We start from the raw sequence: 19,382 nt of genomic DNA on the forward strand, positions 1-19,382 counted from the left end.
CCATAATCTCTGGGTCTCTTTCAGCTCTAAACATCTGGGAATGTGTTACCCAAAGATCACAGTGGGCTGAGGGTTTCCTGACTTCCAGGGAATAGCATGTAAATTCTGTCCCTGTGTTGTTGTTGTTGTTGTTGTTGTTGTTGTTGTTGTTTAAGATTTTATTTTTAAGTACTCTCTACATCCAATGTGGGGCTCAAGATCAAGAGTTGTGCGCTCCACTGACTGAGCCAGCCAGGCCCCCCAGTCCCTGTGTTTAGATCAGTGGTACACACCTGTTTCTTAAACTAGGCTCCTTTCCAGAGTCTCATTCTTTAAACTAGGACTAGGAATGGACCAGGAGACCAGCAGAGACACACTGTTCCCATGTTGGGATAGATGCTGAATATGGTTCTTTCCAGCTCAAGGATTGTCAAAATGGGGCCCTAACAAATATTCAACAACTAGCTACAATATAGTGTGCATCCACATGCCTGCAAGTGGATATGCTATCGAGGATGTCCAGAAGCAATAGAAAGGCACAAGAAAGAGTTGGCAGTGTCCTCTTAAGTAACTACTCTGCCTCTACTGACTTCTTTTTCACATTCTTTTTATCTGTCTGGAATACCCTTGTTACCCTTGATCTCAGTCTCACTGTAGAAACTCTTCTGTATTTTTTTTAGGCTCTGAAGGTTAAGGCAACCTTCCCAGGAAGCCATTTATGCTTCTGTCAGGTGGATACTGTCACGGTCCCTTTTCAGCACAGTGTACTTCTTTGCTGGCACTCATTGCCATTCTCATTTGTAGCACAACCCCTGCCTGGAAGCTTCCTTCAGGGTCCAGGTGTATGGATCCAGCTGTCTGCTCCAAGGCAAGCCCAGAACTCACGATATCTCCCTGCAGAGTAGAATGGTTAGGAACTCTGGAGAGAACCAGTCTGGCTCCATCATGCCTAACTGGGTGATCTTAGTAAGTGGCTTACTTCCTCATGTGATTTCTCATCTGTAAAGTGGAGGTAATAGTATTCCCAATTTGGATCAGACCTCTTGTTAATGCTCTCGTGGTATTCTATGTACTTCTTTTCTTTGTGGCACAGATCATCAATGTATTTAAGTCATTGATTCAATAGTTAACACTTTAATATATGTCTTCTCTATTAAAATAAAAGCTCCACTGAAGCAGAGACCTGCTGCTTTATTTCAAATTTCTAGAGGTTGGTTGAATGAGTGCATGAATGACTGAATGAATAAAAAGTCATCTATGTGAATGAATTATATTACTTGAAATATTTTCTACAAGATTGTTCTTCCTTTGAGGTAAGATTTTATCTTTCTGATCTTTATATCCCTAGTGCCTAACATGGAATAGGTATTGAACATGAGGCAGAATTTAATTGAAGGGCCCTTTCTGTGGAGGGCCAAGTACACTCTGGGTGGCAGTGAAAATTCTCCCCAAAAATCCTGTGTTCTGTTGATGTAGACCAGTTGTCTTTCTGCTGTTTTCTTTCTTTTTTAAAAAATATTTTATTTATTTATTCATGAGAGACACAAAGAGAGAGGCAAAGGGAGAAGCAGGCTCCATGTGGGAAGCCTGATGCGGGACTCAATCCCAGGACCCCAAGATCCCGACCTGAGCCAAAGGCACTCAACCACTGAGCCACCCAGGTGCCCCTCTTTATGCTGTTTTCATCTCAGTTTCTCTACCTGTGAAAGCAGAGTAATTGGCTTATGACATGCAAACACTACATAACTAAACCTCAGGCTGTCAGCTTGGAATCCAGGGCAAAACTTGTCCAGTTCCCATGACCTCATCAAACAAAATCATGGGGCAGGGTGGACCCCACCCTCACTGTAGCTCACTGGCATGAACACAGCCAAAATCAGGGCTTGGCCTGTCCTTGCTTATGCAGTGGAATTGTAGGCTTAGCCACACTCATAGGGTTTTATAAAAGATATTTGTGTTGACTTGTACTGAAGGACATTGCTTCAAGCAAACCCATCTCAGACATTTTTAATCTCAGAATACATGGATTTTAAATTTGAGGTTCTTTTAAAATTTTGTATCTGCCATACCCAAACATTTGGAAGTTGCTATTTATCATTCTGTTATAGAACTGCATAAAGCTCTGAACCCAAGACCTGCAATAAAAAGTATATGTATATATATATATATATATATATATATATATATAGAGAGAGAGAGAGAGAGAGAGAGAGAGAGATACATTTTCTCTGAAATATATCTTATATTAAGGTGCTATATACACCAAGTAGTGTAAATACAAACATAAACATGCAACAGACCCAACAATCAATGATCTCATGGATAAGCAGGAGAAATGGTAACATAATAATAATTCGTATCAATTAGAGTATCTTTGGGTGCAAATAACAGAAAATGCTAATTCGCACTGGCTTCAGTAATTTAGAGATGTAGCAGCTAGTCCAAAGGTGGAGTATTATGGCTGACAATATCATGAAGAATCCAGGTCTTTTCCATTTCTCTGTTCTGTGTCTTCAGTGTTGCTTTCTTCTTCAGTTTAGGAAATTGCTTCATTCCTATGTGCCAGTTCCAGATATAACATCAGGATGTGACAATTTCCAGAGGCCAAATGAGGCTATCTCTTCTGTTTTCTCCTTTGTAAATCCTCTCTCCCATCATTGTCCTGATGTATGTCACATTCCAATCTCCACCCCAACCACTGGAGAAATGGGTATAGGATCATAGTGAAGATTTATTCCTGAGTCTATGATTATGGTCAGCGTTCCTAGAAACATGTGGAAGAGGTAGACATCAAAACATAATTAAAGTTCTGGAACTCAGGGCAAAAGGAAGGTAGATGGTAGAAAAGTAGCTAACACATGCTAGAATATTTAATGTCAACTTGGCCTTTGATACTATATAACTCTCCTTTTCATACCCATTATCACTTGAATATAAACTCCATAGCTCAGAGATCTTTTGTGTCTTTTGTTCTAGGATGGATCACAGAGAAAGTTCCTTGCACATAGTAAATACTCAAGAAATATTTGTTGAATGAATGAAATATTGACCACATTATTTCACTCTCATGGAAACAGAAGTTAAGAGTGGTTATATGGATTCTCCAGTCATCTAGCTATGAAATTTCAAAAGAAAGATTTAACTCCTATTTGCTAGACTTCATATCCAGTGTTTATTTGAATCACTTTGGCTTAGCTGCCTTATTTATCAGAGAGGTATGGATAAAGGGTTCTGGTGCTTTCAAGGCATAGGTATTGATTCTTACTGGAATAGCTAGAAGACTTCATGGAGAAGGCACATATAATTTCAACATGGAGTTCTAATGCACACATTCATACAGATAGCAACAAGTAATTCTTTCTCACTAGAATCAATTCCAAAATTCTAAATTTTCATGTGATAAGTACAAAATCTGTATATGAGCAGAAAAAAACATTTTTTCTTATTTAAAAAATCTTTCTGCTATTTTCAGCTGCTGTATTTAATAATAACCCACTGGATTTTTTTTATATCAGTTTCTACTTTGATATGTCATTTGCCTTAAGTTGTAATGTGAGATTGGCTCCATAATCTGGAGTGGTGAGCCTGGGCCATTTCATTCACCAGGATAGTCATTCAACAGCTATTTATCTAGTCTGTCAGGGGCCATGCAATGTTCTAAATGTGGAGGACATGCAGGCCAAGCATCCACTCGTACACTCTGCCAGGTGGTGGTGGGAGCAATGAAGAAGCTCAAAACAGTGGAAAGGGATAGAAGCCCAGGATGGTGGGGGAAGAAAGGGATGCTCGTTTATATACACAATTAAAGACAGCCTCTCAGCTAAGGTGATATTTGAGTAGATTTGTGTGAAGTTAGAGTATAGAATATTCCAGAATAAAAGAACAGGAAGCACAAAGTCCCTGAGATAGAGGAATGCTTTATGTGTTTGAGAAACAGTGAAGAAGTCAGTGAAGCCAGAACAGGAAGGGTAAAATGATGGCAGGAGGTGAAGTCAAGGGTCCCCAGGGCACCCTAACGAAGGTTCATGGGCTTGGGCGGCATGGTCCACTGCAGGTATGGTAGAGGAGGACACATGCCCCCTCAACCCAGCCTCACTGATTTCCATCTAGGGTAGAGGACACACCATCAAAAGCCATCATATAATATCTACACGTACAAATGAAGCGACATTGAGACATAGTGGTAACCAGGCTGGACCGGGAAGTCAGAGAGGCCTATGATAGAATCCAGATTCAGTCACCATCATTCACTTTGTCCCTGAGAAAATTATATAGCCTCTCTGAGTCTTAGCTTTTTCATCTTACAATAATATGATCATACCTACTTCATTCTGCTGTGAGGACTAAGCAAAATAATGCATGTGATGCAATTAAACCAGTGTCCGGCACGTAGTAGGTGTTCACTAAAGCACACCATTGTTATTACCATCGTCAATTACTGCTGTTGTTCACTGGTATTTGCTCAGCATGGCAGACACTCAAACCAGCTTAGGATCTTCCCAGGCTAACTTCAAAACTGGAAAGAGTCTTCCCAGAAACAAAGCATTTGCCCTTGCAGAAACAGCAATGATGTCCCCTAGTGAAAGTTTGGCAGCCGCAAGAGGCAGGTGAGAAGCTGGCATCGCTCCATGTGAATGAGCAGAGGACAGCCCACCTGAGCCAGGTGGAGGAGAAGAACAAAGCACCCTCTTTGGCAGCCCTGGGCACTGCTACCTGGGATTCCACACCTAATAAGCCCTTTCAGGGCCCTTGCTCAGCATTCCTGGAGCAGACTGTTTTCCCTGCATGTTCTCTGAAGAGCCAAATATGACTCCTCTAAACTGCACACGTGGGCCTGTGGTTTGGGCCATTGGTGGATGGCAAAGAGTGGGGGGGGGACTATGAAAAGTCCTGGGGTGTATACAGGAGACCTTGGTGTAGGAGACCTCAAGACTACCTGATTGCAAAGCTTTCTTGCCTCCCTATCCTGCCTCCAGTAAGGATTGAGGGGGCCCATTTGTCCTTAAACTGCATCCAAAGAGTCTCACCTTGCAGGGGAAGGTGACTACAGCTGGAGGACTTGGGGTATCAGGTGAGAGGGAAGGGAGGATCCGGTAGGCATGAAAGATAAAGAGGGGTCCTGAAAGGTTGCTGTTTGACAGCATGTCAGGGCAACATGGAGACAGAGAAAGGCATCTCATTCTGCTTCCTGGTTCCAAGCCCTTCTTTTCTGACCAGAACAGGGCAGAGCAACACCATGTATTGCTGTTGCACTGGACAGTTGACCAGCAAGTGCCCCAGGCAGTCTCTCTTTGAAGCTGTAATTAAAGCTGTAAGTGCATCAGACCTGCATGTCCATCCCCTGGACCCTCCCCAGCCAGGACTCTTGCTCAGCTCCCCCAAGTGCCAAGCCAATCCTGACTTCTGGTGGTTTCTTTTAACACATTTCAACAACTATCTGAGACATCCTGCAGCAGGCCGGCACAGAGCCAGGCAGCAGGATGTAAAGGTGCAGAAAACTGTGCCCCCGTGTTCACACCCCTCAGAGACCAGCCACTCCCCGTGGTGGTACCGGCTCCCTCTCCACAAATACCTGATGCCACCCTAGTTCAACAGGCTCCTTTTTTAAATTCAATTAGCCAACATATTATTAGTTTCAGGTGTAGTTTTCAGTAATTCATCAGTAGCATGTAACACCCAGTGCTCACCCCATCGCGTGCCCTCCTTAATGCTCATCACCCAGTGACCCCTTCCCCCCTACTGCCAGCAACCCTCAGTTCGTTTCTCAGTTAGGAGTCACTCATGGTTTGTCTCCCTCTCTGATTTCTTCACATTCACTTTCCCCTCCTTCCCTTATCGCCCTCTGTGCTATTTCTTATATTCCACATATGAGTGCAATCATATGATAATTGTCTTTCTCCTGTTATTTCACTTAGCATGATGGCTCTTTATGAAGCTCTGAGTTCAGCTTCAGTGCTATCACTTATCAGCTAAGTGACCTCAAGAATGAAACATATTCTCCTAGAAACTGTTTTCTCATCTGCAAAATAGGAATAATCCCTCCTGTCCTGCCCACCTCAGCATGGTTGTTGTGGATCCTAGAGACAACAGCCACAGAAGACTTGGAAAAAATTAAACATCGTATAGGACCCAGACATCAGAAAGAGTTTAAAATTCCTCAGCTGGTAGGAATAGCCAGCATGGGGGGCTTCAGGCAAAATCGGATCCCCCAGCCAGGGCATCAAAGGTGAGGTTCTAGAAGCCCACAGGGTCTTTCTCAGCTTTATTCTAAAGTGTTGATAAAGTTCCTTGGCCACTGGGAAGGGACTAAAAGACCATCCAAAATCAAAGCTAGTAGCCCCGAACACTCACAACTTCCTTCCTGTCTTTCCTCAAGTGACTTGTTTTTACTGGAACCCAGTTTCCTCTTCCTGTCTGGGAAGCTCTGTTGACAAAGACTAGCTCTATAAGGAAGGCAAAAAGGAAAGCTCTTCCCACCAACAGCCTTGGAATTTCACCAGGTTATCCTCTTAAACCTGACCTAAAATAGGCCATGACTCATCATGTATGCTTGGCGGGGGAGGGGAACTTCTCCATTTATCTTCCCAGGAGAACACATCCTGAATGTTTGCCAGTAAAAAAGCAATCTGTAGGGATGCTTCTGTAGAAAAACAAATTAGGAAAAAATTCGTTTTGGGAAAACTCTTTCTCCACCACACTTGCTTACAATATCTAAGCTCCCCACAGGCTGTCCTCAACCATCTTCTCCTCACCACACACTTCAATGCACTCTCTGCTGCATTTCCTCATCCAAGTCAAATTTCCTTTCATTGCTTACCCTTCCATCCCAAAGTGACAAATTCCTGGATGTGTGACCCCAGACACAGCTCTTCAAGCTTTAGTTTCCTGACCTATAATATGGCTAATAATGGTAAATCATAGCCTACAGATGACAGAGCTCTTTGTATCTGCCACCATGTGAAGAAGCTACAAGGAGGAGCTCCCACTGTCTTCATTTCACAAATGAGGACACTGAATCACATGAAGGTAAATAATTCACCCAAGGTAACATATCAGGGGAGGAGCCAGAATCAAAATACAGGCAGGCAGTCTGGCCCATGGTTTTAACCCATATTCTACACTCACTGACCCAATTCATCAGCATGTTTTGAAGGTTTATTTTTTTTTTAAAGATTTTATTTATTTATTCATGAGAGACACGGAGAGAAAGAGAGGCAGAGACACAGGCAGAGGGAGAAGCAGGCTCCATGCGGAGAGCCTGATGTGAGGTTCCATCTCAGGTCTCCAGGATCATGCCCTGGACTGAAGGTGATGCTAAACCACTGAGCCACCCGGGCTGCCCTGTTTTGAAGGTTTAAAGAGATAACTGGAAAATGGCAAGCAGTGAATAAATATTGTTATATTATTGGGTGGAAATATATGTCAAAGCACCTGTCATAGTGCCTGATTCATAATGGGCCTTAAACTCATATTAGTCCCTTTCCCTTCATTCATCTTCTCAAAGCAACACTCCTGACCATGATCTTCCCTCAGGCAGCCCAGAATGTGCTGTTTGAAGGTTATTCCTGAGACAGTTACAACACTCAATAATTTTTTCCTTAAAATAGTCTTCTGAGTAACTGTGTCATTAACAGGGGATCTGCCACTTTCTAGATGGTGCTTTAGCTCAAAGGCACTCAGCCATGGGCACAAGTGCCATCAATGCAACACAGAGTTTCTGTGATAGTTTCTAAGAAACCCTGATTCTTGGTGAGAAAGCAGGGTTGTTATTCTCCATGATGAAACTCCCAACAGAGTAATATTCTTAACTTTACCCATTGTCCTCTCCTCTCTTACTTAATCAAGGATAAAGAAAACCACTGTATAATGATCAAGGGGCCAATTATCTAAGAAGAATTAACAATCCTGAATATGTATGCACCTAACAACACGAGGCAAAAATTGATACAACTGCAAAGAGAAATAGAAGAAGCCATTAGAGTTAGAGACTTTAACACCCTTCTATCAGAAATAGACAGCTGTGGCAGGCAGAAATCAGTAAAGATATAGTTGAACTCAACAGTGCCAGTAGTTAATCCTTAAGCTCACATGGAACATTCACCCACATGGACCACACTCTGGGCCATAAAACACACCTTAACAAAGATAGTGTAATCGAAATCATACAATGTCTGCTCTCAGACCCCAGTGAGATTAAACTAGAAATCGGTAACAAAATATAGCTGGAAAAATCCCCCAAATACTTGGCAATTAAGCAATACACTTGTAAATAACACATGGGGGTCCCAGCTCTTGAGCTGAGGGAGAGGCATGCTGTGCAGCTGGTCAGGATGTCAGAGCTGTGGATGAGGAAGAGGAGCAGACAGAGGAGGACTGTCCTGAATTGATCCCCATTGAGATGAGGGAAGGAGAGGAGGAGGAAAAGTCTGGTCCTGGTACCAAGATCCTAGTCACAATTATCACTAGGTATTAAGGGGCTAGGTGCACCAATACTTCTGAAAAATATCTTGATGGAGCAACATAAGAAAAGAGTAGTAGTTATTTCAAACAAATTTGGGGGAGAAAGTACAGTGGAGAAATCCTTATCTGTCAGCCAAAGTGAAGTTCTCTACCAAAAATAGTTGGAACTTAGAAATGATTGCCTCTGCTATTCTACTGAATAGGATAGTGGCCCTGGAGCTAACGAGAATGTGATGCAGAAGAAGGGAAAATTTGATGACATACCATTAAAGACCACTGGATTAGCAGATGCTGGTGCTGTAGCATCTTTGTTTTGGGGTTGATGCTGAATTAGGGATTAATATTTCTCTTATTAGTATCAGAACTCTTGTGGATACAAAATATGGATTAAAACATTTAGCAGTAGAAAAACTCGATGGTCTTATCCAGGAGGCTTCTAGGCAAACTGCTTCAGCAGATACCATTATCATTAATAAAACAGATTGGGTTTCACAAGAGGATTTAAACAAATTAAGAATCACCATTAGATCAATAAATGGACTGGGAAAATTTTTAGAAACACAAGGATCAAGAGCTGATCTCTCTAATATACTAGCTCTTCATGTCTTTGACAGTCTCTCTGGAATATATTTGCAGAAAAACTTCAACACTTACCAACCACACAGCCTTGCGCTGATCAGAGCATCATCAACATCACATTTTAGAACCAAGCGATGTGAAGGAAGAAAGTCTAAATGGATTTATTCAGAATCTTCTGTGGGTGAAGAATGTGAGAAGCAAGGACAATGACTGCATGCAGGTCAAGCAACTCAAGGGGCAGGTGTTGATCAAAGACAAACCAAAACCAATGATTGTCCAAGGTGCCCATGAGCTCTATGATCTGGAGGAGAGCTGGAAAGAAGATACTGAGAGAACGAATCAATTGGCTCTTATTGATGGGAATCTAGATGAGGACATCTTCAATAACTACTTATAGCTACTAAGACTGAAACAGAAAAGTGGTGGACAACACATTTCAAAGAAGATCAAGTTTATCCATAACACTAGAAACATTTCTTATCCAAAGGATTGGATGATATAATTGGGAATAAGTTTCCTACCAGGTGTATTTCAAGCATCTATTCTTTGTATTACTTCTGTTACAAATTCCAGTATACTTTCAAATAGTGCTTATTTTACAAAATACATAAAATATAGTTATTAAATACTGTGAAACATTTGACATTCATACAATAAAATATAATGTCCACTGGAAAATAAGTAAATAGAACAAACTCATAAACAATACATAAATGAAAGAAGAAATCTCAAGAGAATTCTATTTTATTTTTTAAATTTTTTTAAAGATTTTTATTTACTCATTCATGAGACACACACACACACACACAGAGGCAGAGACACAAGGCAGAAGGAGAAGCAGGCTCCATGCAGGGAGCCCGACACGGGACTCGATCCCAGGTCTCCAGGATCAGGCCCTGGGCTGAAGGCAGTGCTAAACTGCTGAGCCACCCAGGGCTGCCCGTCAAGAGAATTTTAAAATATTTTGAACTAAATAAAAATACAACTTATCAAAATTTGTGAGATGAAAACAGTGCTTAGAAAAATATTTATAGCACTGCATACCTGCATTAGAAAAGAAGAAATATCTGAAAATCAATGACCTAAGCTACCATCTTAGGAAAACTAGAAGAGAAGAAAAAGAAGGAGCAGATCCAAGCTATGCAGTGCTCAGTTCAGAATTCCATCTGTATTGGCCTCCCTGAGCCACAACCTCAACTCAAAGAAGCTCCCGGGCTCTGTGTCAGTGCCTCCTCCTCCATATAACACCTCCTGGAACCTTTCTCCAGGCAGGAATCTGGGGCAATCATTGATTTCTCTTCTCTCAGGAATCACTGTCCTGAGTTGCCAGCTGCCCACTGACACATACTGACATTTCACAGTATTGAATTTTCCACAAGAGAAAGTAAATCCCGAACAAAAAAAAAAAAAAAGAAAGAAAGTAAATTCAGTACCCATTAGTGCATTGTGACCAGAGTCAGAAGTCAGATCATTGCTATTTTCCTTTTTTTGTTTGAATTCAATTAGCCAACATAGAGTACATCATTAGTTTCAGATGTAGTGTTCAATAATTTATCAGTTGCATATAACACCCAGTGCTCATCACTGCTTGTGCCCATCACTATTTCAAAGCCCCTTTCTCACTTTCTTCATCACACAATTAACAGTTGGGTTGGCCTCATGGCAAATAGGCTAACTTCTGTGTGAGAATCACAACTATGCACCACACAGGGACCCAAGTGTTTTACCTGCTTGGTTTCTCATATATTAGCAATAGTTCACATTTTACATGTGTGTGGATGTGTGTGCCATGGTGGCAGCGGCAGGCAATGCACCAATAGCAAGATAACCTAAATCACTGGAGGTTACAAAATAGCTTCAGGTTCTGGCCCAGTGTGATCACAGTATATATGTCTTTAGCCCTAGCTTCTATTACATTAGCGGTTCCATGACTCTGTGTGTGTGTGTGTGTGTGCGCGCGCGCACGCGTGTGTGAGCACAGGTACAGACATGTGCATATTGGGGCTTGGAACTGGGTGGTAGCAAATAAATGCAAAAATTTCTTCATAAACTAAACATTTTGTAACATAATTTGTGATGTGTGCCAAATAACTCAAAATATGTTATGACTTTTAACGCTCACAATTACCCTGAAAAATAAACACAATTCTTATGCTCATTTTACAGAACTTGAGTTCAGTGGTACGCTCCTCAAGGTCATGCGATGAATTGTTTTGTACTTGATTTGTGCTATTCTATATTTTATCACAGTGAGGCCAGTGTGACTTCATTATGGGGCCTCAATAAAAAATATTGGGAAAGAAAAGTTTTTCCTTTTCTGCACTGGAACCTTGTAAAATAGAAACCCAGAGTTCCTGATAACCATTCATCATGCCAACACAGAGCTGGCCTGAGAGTGTCACTTATGCGAAAGAAAACTATAATTTCTAATGATAACTCGTAGGCTTATAGAACCAGTCTCTCTTGAACCAAAATCCACTTTAAAATTATACAAGTAGGGACACATGGGTAGCTCAGTGATTGAGCGTGTCTCTGGCCCGGGTCGTGATCCCAGGGTCCTGGGATCCAGTCCCACATCGGGCTACCCGCAGGGATCCTGTATCTCTGCCTCACTCTGTGTCTTGCATGAATGAATGAATGAATGAATGAATGAATGAATGAATAAATAAATAATAAAATCTTTTAAAAATCATACAGGTAGCTTAACAAATTCCCATTTATGCTCAAGCCAGTTTGAGATTCTGTCATTTATAACCCAGGAGCCCCAAGAAAGGGGCCAAATAGCTACTTGCCTAGGCACTATCATTTTACCTAATTGTCACAAACTCCTTAGGAAGATTAGTCTTCTCCATTTTATAAATAGGAAAACTAAGACCCAGATATGTTAAGAAACTAAGTACACATGAGAAGGAAGTTTGAATTTGGATTTACTCTTACCTTTCTCTGGCCCTCGGTCCTTCCCACTACTGAATACAGCAGAAGCAAACTTCTGCGATAAATCACCCTTTCTAGCTGGGTGTGTGGAAAGCATACTAAACAAGAGAGACAGATTCCTGGCTTTTTTTTTTTCTTTCTTTCTTTCTTTTTTTCTTTCTTTCATTCTTTCTTTGTCCTGGCTCACCATACTTTTCATATGACCTTGAGCACTTTTCCTTTCTAAATCTCAGGGGCTTTTTCTGTTTTTGTTTTTGTTTTTTTGGTCTATAAAACCATGGGGTTTGGATTAGATACTAATGAGCCAAGTTCTTTCCAGCCCTAAAAATGTAAAATGTCAATTCTTGACTATTTTCCTGGAATTCCCAAGTTAGGTACTTGAAGAACCAGACATTGAAGCAAGCCAATAGGCGAAGGTTCCCTCCATGAACCTTCGCTCCTAATTTGGTCAAATGGATGAGGTATGTGTAATTAAAACTGCAGAAATAACAAGCTTCCGGCCAAGTTCTACCCTCACTTAACCATACTCCTGGGGGTTGATCTCGGGGGTGGGGGGAGCGGATGTTGAACCCAGGGTGGAATTTGGCCTGATATGTGGATTCTTATAATTTCCAAATGATGTCAGTACACTTATTTGAGAGACTGAGAAAGTGCTGAGTTTAGTCTATTTGACTCCATAAAGAAAAACTGAAAACCGCTGGGCTAGGGCCAGTGCCGACCAATGTTATCAAGCCAAGAACACTTTTGGCAGGGCAAAGTCATTCGGGGACGATAGTACCCAATTCACGTCGATTTATGGTTGTTGCCTTTCTTTTTGATTAATAGTTTGTTCTAAGATAGGGAATACCAGCCCTGTATTTGTCAACTGGCTCAAAGAAAGTGGATCTGCTAAAAAGTTTCGTCATCTGTTGATTCCAGAGCCACTGAGGTTATAGAAATTTCAACAGCAGCTAAGAGAGGCCAGAGTTAAGTGCCCATTCAGAAGAGTCAGCAAGCTATTGAAAAAAACCTGTCTAGCTAATGCAACTCAAAAAGAGTTTTGATTCTAGTCACACAAATAATGGCTTCATATTCCTCTTTTTGCCTTTGAATTGGTCCTCTCCTAGGGGTTCAAGGTAGAGTTTTGAATATGGTATATGTTCAGAGAACCTAGGATTCTAACATTCTACCTAATTACCCATCCCCTCCCCCAGACAGTTCCTTAAGGCAATAACGTATAGTGGGAAAGAGGTGAATGGGAATGACAAGGTATGTGCAGTTAAAGGCAGGTACCCAAGGTTCAAATCTTGCTCACTCCCCAGTGAGGAAACCTTGGGCAATTTTTTCATCTGGAAAAAAAAATGGAATAATAATTATGAAAACAAAATGAGTTACTTAGGCAAAGCACTCACTGTTTGGCACATAGTATGCACTCAGTAAATGTTAGCTATTAATCCTGAAGATACTATGGACAGAAAACAAAACCAAATGCATATAAGGTAAAAAAAAAATTTTTTTATTGGGACCAGTATCTGGTATATCTTATGTGGTGCTCTGGTTAAGACAAAGAGAAGCTTACAAACTAGTCTGATTACCTACAATGACTTTACCTCCGAACTACAACTCTTGGGTATTATCACCTTCTGGATGGACCATACCATCCAGGGGACCAGAGTTTCCATGCCAACATTTAAGAAAGCATGCAAAGAAAGCAAAAGACAGGATAAAGTAATCAAACATTGAGGGATCTTGGCTCAGCTTAGTGATATCCCACTAAAGAAGCAGCAAAAAATAGAAAAGATGATAATAAATACAACTACCTGACATTTTAAAGTATAATGATCATATCTATTAGTAAATATAGTCTGGTCTATGTCCTGGAATCTGACTAATCAGAGGAATGACTCCCTCTCATCTAGAGAAAGGGAGAGTAGTGGGAAGGGAACGAGGACTAAGACATCCTTCCCCCACCTCTAGTCCCCTTCGTTTCTGTGATTCTCAAAACATGGAGGGTGAACTATCCACATCAGACTCATTTGAGATGTTTGCAAAAATGCAGATTCCTGGAATCTAAGCAGACATACTGTGGTGGTGAATATTATACATCAACTTGACTGAGCCATGGGAAAGCCCAAAGTATTATTTCTGAGTGGGTCTGTGAAGTTATTTCTAGAAGAGATTAACATTTGAATCAGCAGACTGAGTAAAGCAGTTTGTCCTCCTCAGGGTGTGTGGGCATCATCCAATCCATGGAAGGAACTGAACAGAACAAAAAGGCAGAGGATGGGGGGATTCTCTTTTGTTGTCTGACTAGAGCATCCCTCTGAGCTAGGACATCAATTTCTTCCAAGCCTCAGACTAGGACTTATACCATTGGCACTCCTGGTTCTCTGGCCATTGGACTTGGACCAAAACTACACCACTAGCTTCCCGGGTCTCCAGCTTGTAGATGGTGATTATGGGACTACTTTGCTTCCATAATTATGTAGCCAATTCCTCATAATACAGTTGTATCTGTATCTATATGTGCCAATAAATCTCTCTCTACCTCTCTGTATGATAGATGATAGATGATAGATGATTGATAGATAGATAGATAGATAGATAGATAGATAGATAGATAGATAACCCATTGGTTCTGTTTCTCTGAAGAACACTGACTATTACATGCATTGAAGGGGAATCTTTTAGGGTAAGCCTTAAAAATCTGTATTTTACAAGTTCCCTAAGTGAACTGATGTTTAAGAATCATTTACCTAATTCACTACAAAGTCATCAAAGAGTGGAGGTGGTACTGTAAAGTATTTTTAAGTAGTCATATTTGAGCACCTTCCAAAACGGAGAAGTTATCAGGCCTAGTGGAATTACACTGGGCCAGCTGGTGTGAGCTCTGGTATCCAGCCATTCAAGTCTGGACACATCATGGGCTTTGCCTGCATCTCTCTTTCCTCGCTTATCAACAAAAGCTCTCCCTTGCTTTCTTCACAGGGTTCTTGTGAACCTTGAATGAGCTGATGTGTGAAAAAGCCTGTAAAACTTATATAACACAGGAATTATTTATTTCTGTGAACTCAGAAATGCCCACCCTTCCCCACTTTTCCTGCAGTTATGGGGAATCAGAGGCTTGTGTTTTTCCCTTCAACAGGCTCTCCACTAAGATCATATTCACCAGATAATTGCAGACTTCATTTTATTCAGCTTGTGGATTCTGTCACAGGATAGGATGCCCATAACCAATAGGAAACTAACCCAACATTTCAGACCAAAACTTAAAAATATCTATATTCTCTTATTAATATCATTAAACAGTTCCTGTATTTTAACTCTACTGACCTCGCTTTTAAACTCCAGGCCTGGATTTCCAATTGCGGCTTGAGTATCTCCCCCTGGATAAGGCTTTTGTATAACCCCAGAAATTCTGTGTGTCCCAAATTGAACTTCCTGGTTTCTGTCCTGAACAGACTCCTCCTGTTGACTTTCCCTTTCCTATTCATGACCTTACCATCCTCCTGAAGCTCCTCCAATTAAAGAACCCAGAGTCAACTTGGATCCCTCCACATCCAATCACTCTCCATCCGGAAAGAGTGTCTCACTCACAGATTCTTTCATCTCTAAGCCCACCACACTGCCCTCCTTCTGGCCCTCATCTATCACCACGCTGGCTCAGGTTCATGGCTGTGCAGTAGTAAAAATGTTATAAAGTCAAGTCTAGAAAGTCGGCTCAGAGTTGAATCATGCTTAAATAAGTGAGCCTGACAAGAGAACAAACGACATCAGTTATGTTGCCTCATATGTGCTTGCTGGTTGACAAGACCCAGGAGAGGGTTTTGGAGGTCCTGGATCTATGCAGCCTCTGCTTTGGAACATGCTTAGGGAGGTTCTAGCTGAAACTGAGCACAGCATCTCTCCTGGGAACCTGAGATACACTCAGGGATTTTGCTTGTTTATCTCACCATCATTGTATCTTTTCCTGAAAATAAACCACATTCCATGGAGATCTTTGAGGTTATATTTTTGTCCCACAACAACCCCCTAAGGATGTAGGACAGGAAGTTGGAAGGAGCTGGCCCAATGAAATGGAATCCCTGAGCCACTGTGATGGCCCTGGCCTACCTATCCCGGTACTTCTGGTTGTGTGAGATTAATAACTCCCCAGTTATTCACTGGTCAACTCTCCTCTTGACTGCATCCAAATGCAATCTTGACTAAGAGTGAAAAGACAAATCTGGAAGTTGGGCCAAAATCCTTCTGACTCCAACACCTGTTCTCTTAACCACTACTTTATACTGTGGCTTATCTGAGGCAAGAGTTGTACAAATGAAGATGACATCAGATGTCTTAACATAGCCAGAGCTAGCAACTGATATCCTACACCTGGATGGCCACTCGAAGTGGCATCATCCCCAGCCAGCCGTGTCCAACTTTAATGCAATTTTCGATGTGCGAGGAGCTCATTTAGTCATGTCTCAGGGATAGAGTCAGAGTAAGATGCTGATTTGGTTTTCACAACTTGCCAGGGGCCACTCTTTTCCTTTGACTGTTCCCCAGGCTTTCCAACATGCACCTCTGCCTCAGGAAATGTTATGAAACCGGGACCTCCGTAACTGAAGGCATGGCCTCCATTAGCATTTGAACCAGATGGTCCTTCCACTCTGGGTGACAGAAAGGAATACTCTTTGCCTCGTGTTCTAGGAAATGAGAGGCCCTCATCTAATTTGATCTGTATCTGTATCCTGCGGCCTGGCATCAAACTAGAAACATGGGTGAAAATAAAAATATAAGGTAGGCAGTTTTAGACTAATCAGAACCTTGCTTTCATTGGGTCCCCTTGCCTAAGGGGTCTAAATGAAAGAAAATATCACAGTAGAGCAAAAGGGGGCTGAGGGGACCTGGAGGGAGAGAGCAGGCAGCTGACTCACAGTGAAAGAATGCATCATCAGCTTTTATCAGGCTTGACATGGCATCCGTCCTCTGCAGCAGGTCCCATCCTCCAGTGTTTACATTTGTCACATCTCCTTTCCTTCCAAACAAAAGATGCTTGACAGTCTGAATGGATCATTTGTAAGGTGCCACAGCTCCTCAGCCATCCCTGCATATACATTTTTGGATAGGAAGAGGGCAAGTGGAGGGCAGTGGCTACATTTTGGGGGCAATGAGGCTATGATATCCCCAAAACATGACCAGTGCAGAAAGAACCAGGAGCTGCAATCTCCATCACACAAAATTCAATTAATGACTCTTCACCCACTGCAGAGGTCAGTGTGCTCCAGAGCCCAAGAGGGCAAGAATGAGGCACAGAACATATCTGCAGAAAAATTAGATGACTTTGACTTTCTGCCCAGACTAATAAACTTCTCCATGTTTGCAAAATCCTCCTTTCAGTTTTGGTTGTCCTGGCCTCATCTACTGCATGAAAAATCAGTTCACATTTCTCCTCTCAGATGTTTAGAGAAGTTAAGAAGTTTGCCTCCATTTATATAATAGAACCAAGAGAGGGTGTGGGGGGTAGTGTGCATCATGAGCACAGGGTATGAGGCTCCACGGAACCTTGCATTCTTGATTAGAGTTTTGGCCACAATTGCTGGGCCTGATTAGGTATATTTCACTTTTGCAAATAACCTCAAACTGTTGACCCACTACTTGTTTGTTTTTAATCAGCCTCACCATGGGAACACCAAATTTCTTTAGCTCAGCCAATCGGCATATATATTGGAGTTATTGTTCTGAGCAGACACAAGACCTGACTGAGACAGGACCCAGGACTTTAAGGGATGACAGTAGAGAGAGAAAAAAAGTGAATACAGATTTATGGGTCAGTATGTGTGTGAATTTTTCTTGGAAATGACTCTTTTACTTGCACCCAAAGGATCTGGGATACAGTAAAATGTTATAAGAGAGAATATTGCCTATAAGCTCTGTAGACAACTGGGATGCTTGAGTGAGGTGTTGAATCTCAATGAACCTTGATTTGCTTATTTGTGAAATGGAAAGGACAATGTGGCCTTGGTATGAAGATTAAATAAAATAATGTAAAAATCATTTAGCGTAGTACCTGGCACATAATAGGTCATTAACACATGTTAGCTATCTCAAGCAAGGAGGCAGAGAAGAAGAAAAGAAAGCACTGGTGCAGGGGATTTTTCTAGAAGGTGTCACATTTTGTGAGTTCTTGGTGCTTTGGGGCTAGAGAAGTCAAGGAAATGAGATAGGATTCGACCCTTGAAGACCAAAAAGGATTCATATTGAGAGAATTGCCAAGTGTCAGGTCTGAGCTAGGGTGGGGAAAAGGTAAGGGAAAAGAGGATAGAAATTGGGTTAAGGGTGAGTAGTGTTTAGTCTTAATGTTAGAGACCCAGGCTGAGGAAACAGTAGTATTCCAGCACAGAGGATTAGCAGAATCCAGTCCAGGAAATGGTGGCAAGGAGAAGTGGCTAGGGCAGATGGCCTGTGTTGCCGGAGAGCGGGTAATGAGAGAGAGTCTTGGACCAAAACAAGTAGTTTCTCCAGAGTGTTGTTATAGCAGAGTGTTATTTGCTCTGCTGTACAGATTCTTTCAAGCTCATTGAGGCCAGTGCTTATGCTCATCAACCACAAAGGCAGTACTATTTCCCTGTCAGTCATCCCAGCAATCAGCCCCACATGGAGTCACTGCCTACTAAACACTTGCCCCAAAGTCCAAGCTACAGAAGGGTCTCTTGTAACTGTGGAAGGGGAAAAAGTCACTTGCTAGCAATTGCCCCTCCCATTCTGTTTCTACCAGCCTTCCACTCTCCTCTGCTGGGACATGTTCTCCATGGCTCTTACCTGTGCTTTGGGATATTTTCACACAGGGAAGAGAGGAGAGGACCATGGTGGGCCTTGTCTTCTAAATCTTTTACTTTCCCTTCTAAAACCACTTTTGAGATGGAGGTTGCTGTAATCAAAGGAATATAGAAATGAGGATTTTTCAAATGTAAGCTCTGCTATCTCTACAGGTATGACTTCTGGTTGAGTCTTTAAACCTCTCTGCCATGTTTTCTTTGTGCATGAATCTGAGTGTGAATGACAACTTTATCAGGCTGCAGTGAATTTCTGATAGTTACCATTTCTGGTGCTTTTCATTCATTCCTCAAGATCTGTGTGTCCATTTCTTTTTCTTTCTGGGACTCCTTTTCCTTCACACTGAATAATTCCATTTTGCATTTCTGTAGCACAGGTCTGGTGGCAATGACTTTGCTTAGCTTATCTTTATCTCAAAATGTCTTTATTCTGCCTACATAATTGAAGGATGTATTTGCTGGATATAGAATTCCAGATTGACAGATTTTTTTTCTTTTTTTCTTTTTTCTTTTTTTTTTTTCTTTTTTTTTTTTTTTTTTTTTTTTTTTTTTTTTTTTTTTTGCTTTTAGTGCTTTAAAAATGTTCTTGCACTGGCTTTTGGCCTCCATGGTTTCTGATGACATGTCTACAGT

At 41.6% G+C, this 19,382-nt stretch overlaps 1 pseudogene; it reads left to right on the plus strand.

Moving 5' to 3' along the window:
* The first annotated feature begins 8,084 nt into the window (after window positions 1-8,084).
* LOC100687854 lies at window positions 8,085-9,480 on the plus strand (annotated as a pseudogene).
* Window positions 9,481-19,382: the final 9,902 nt, after the last annotated feature.

Source organism: Canis lupus, chromosome 10 (assembly GCF_011100685.1).
Source record: "Canis lupus familiaris isolate Mischka breed German Shepherd chromosome 10, alternate assembly UU_Cfam_GSD_1.0, whole genome shotgun sequence".
Taxonomy (NCBI): Eukaryota; Metazoa; Chordata; class Mammalia; order Carnivora; family Canidae; genus Canis; species Canis lupus.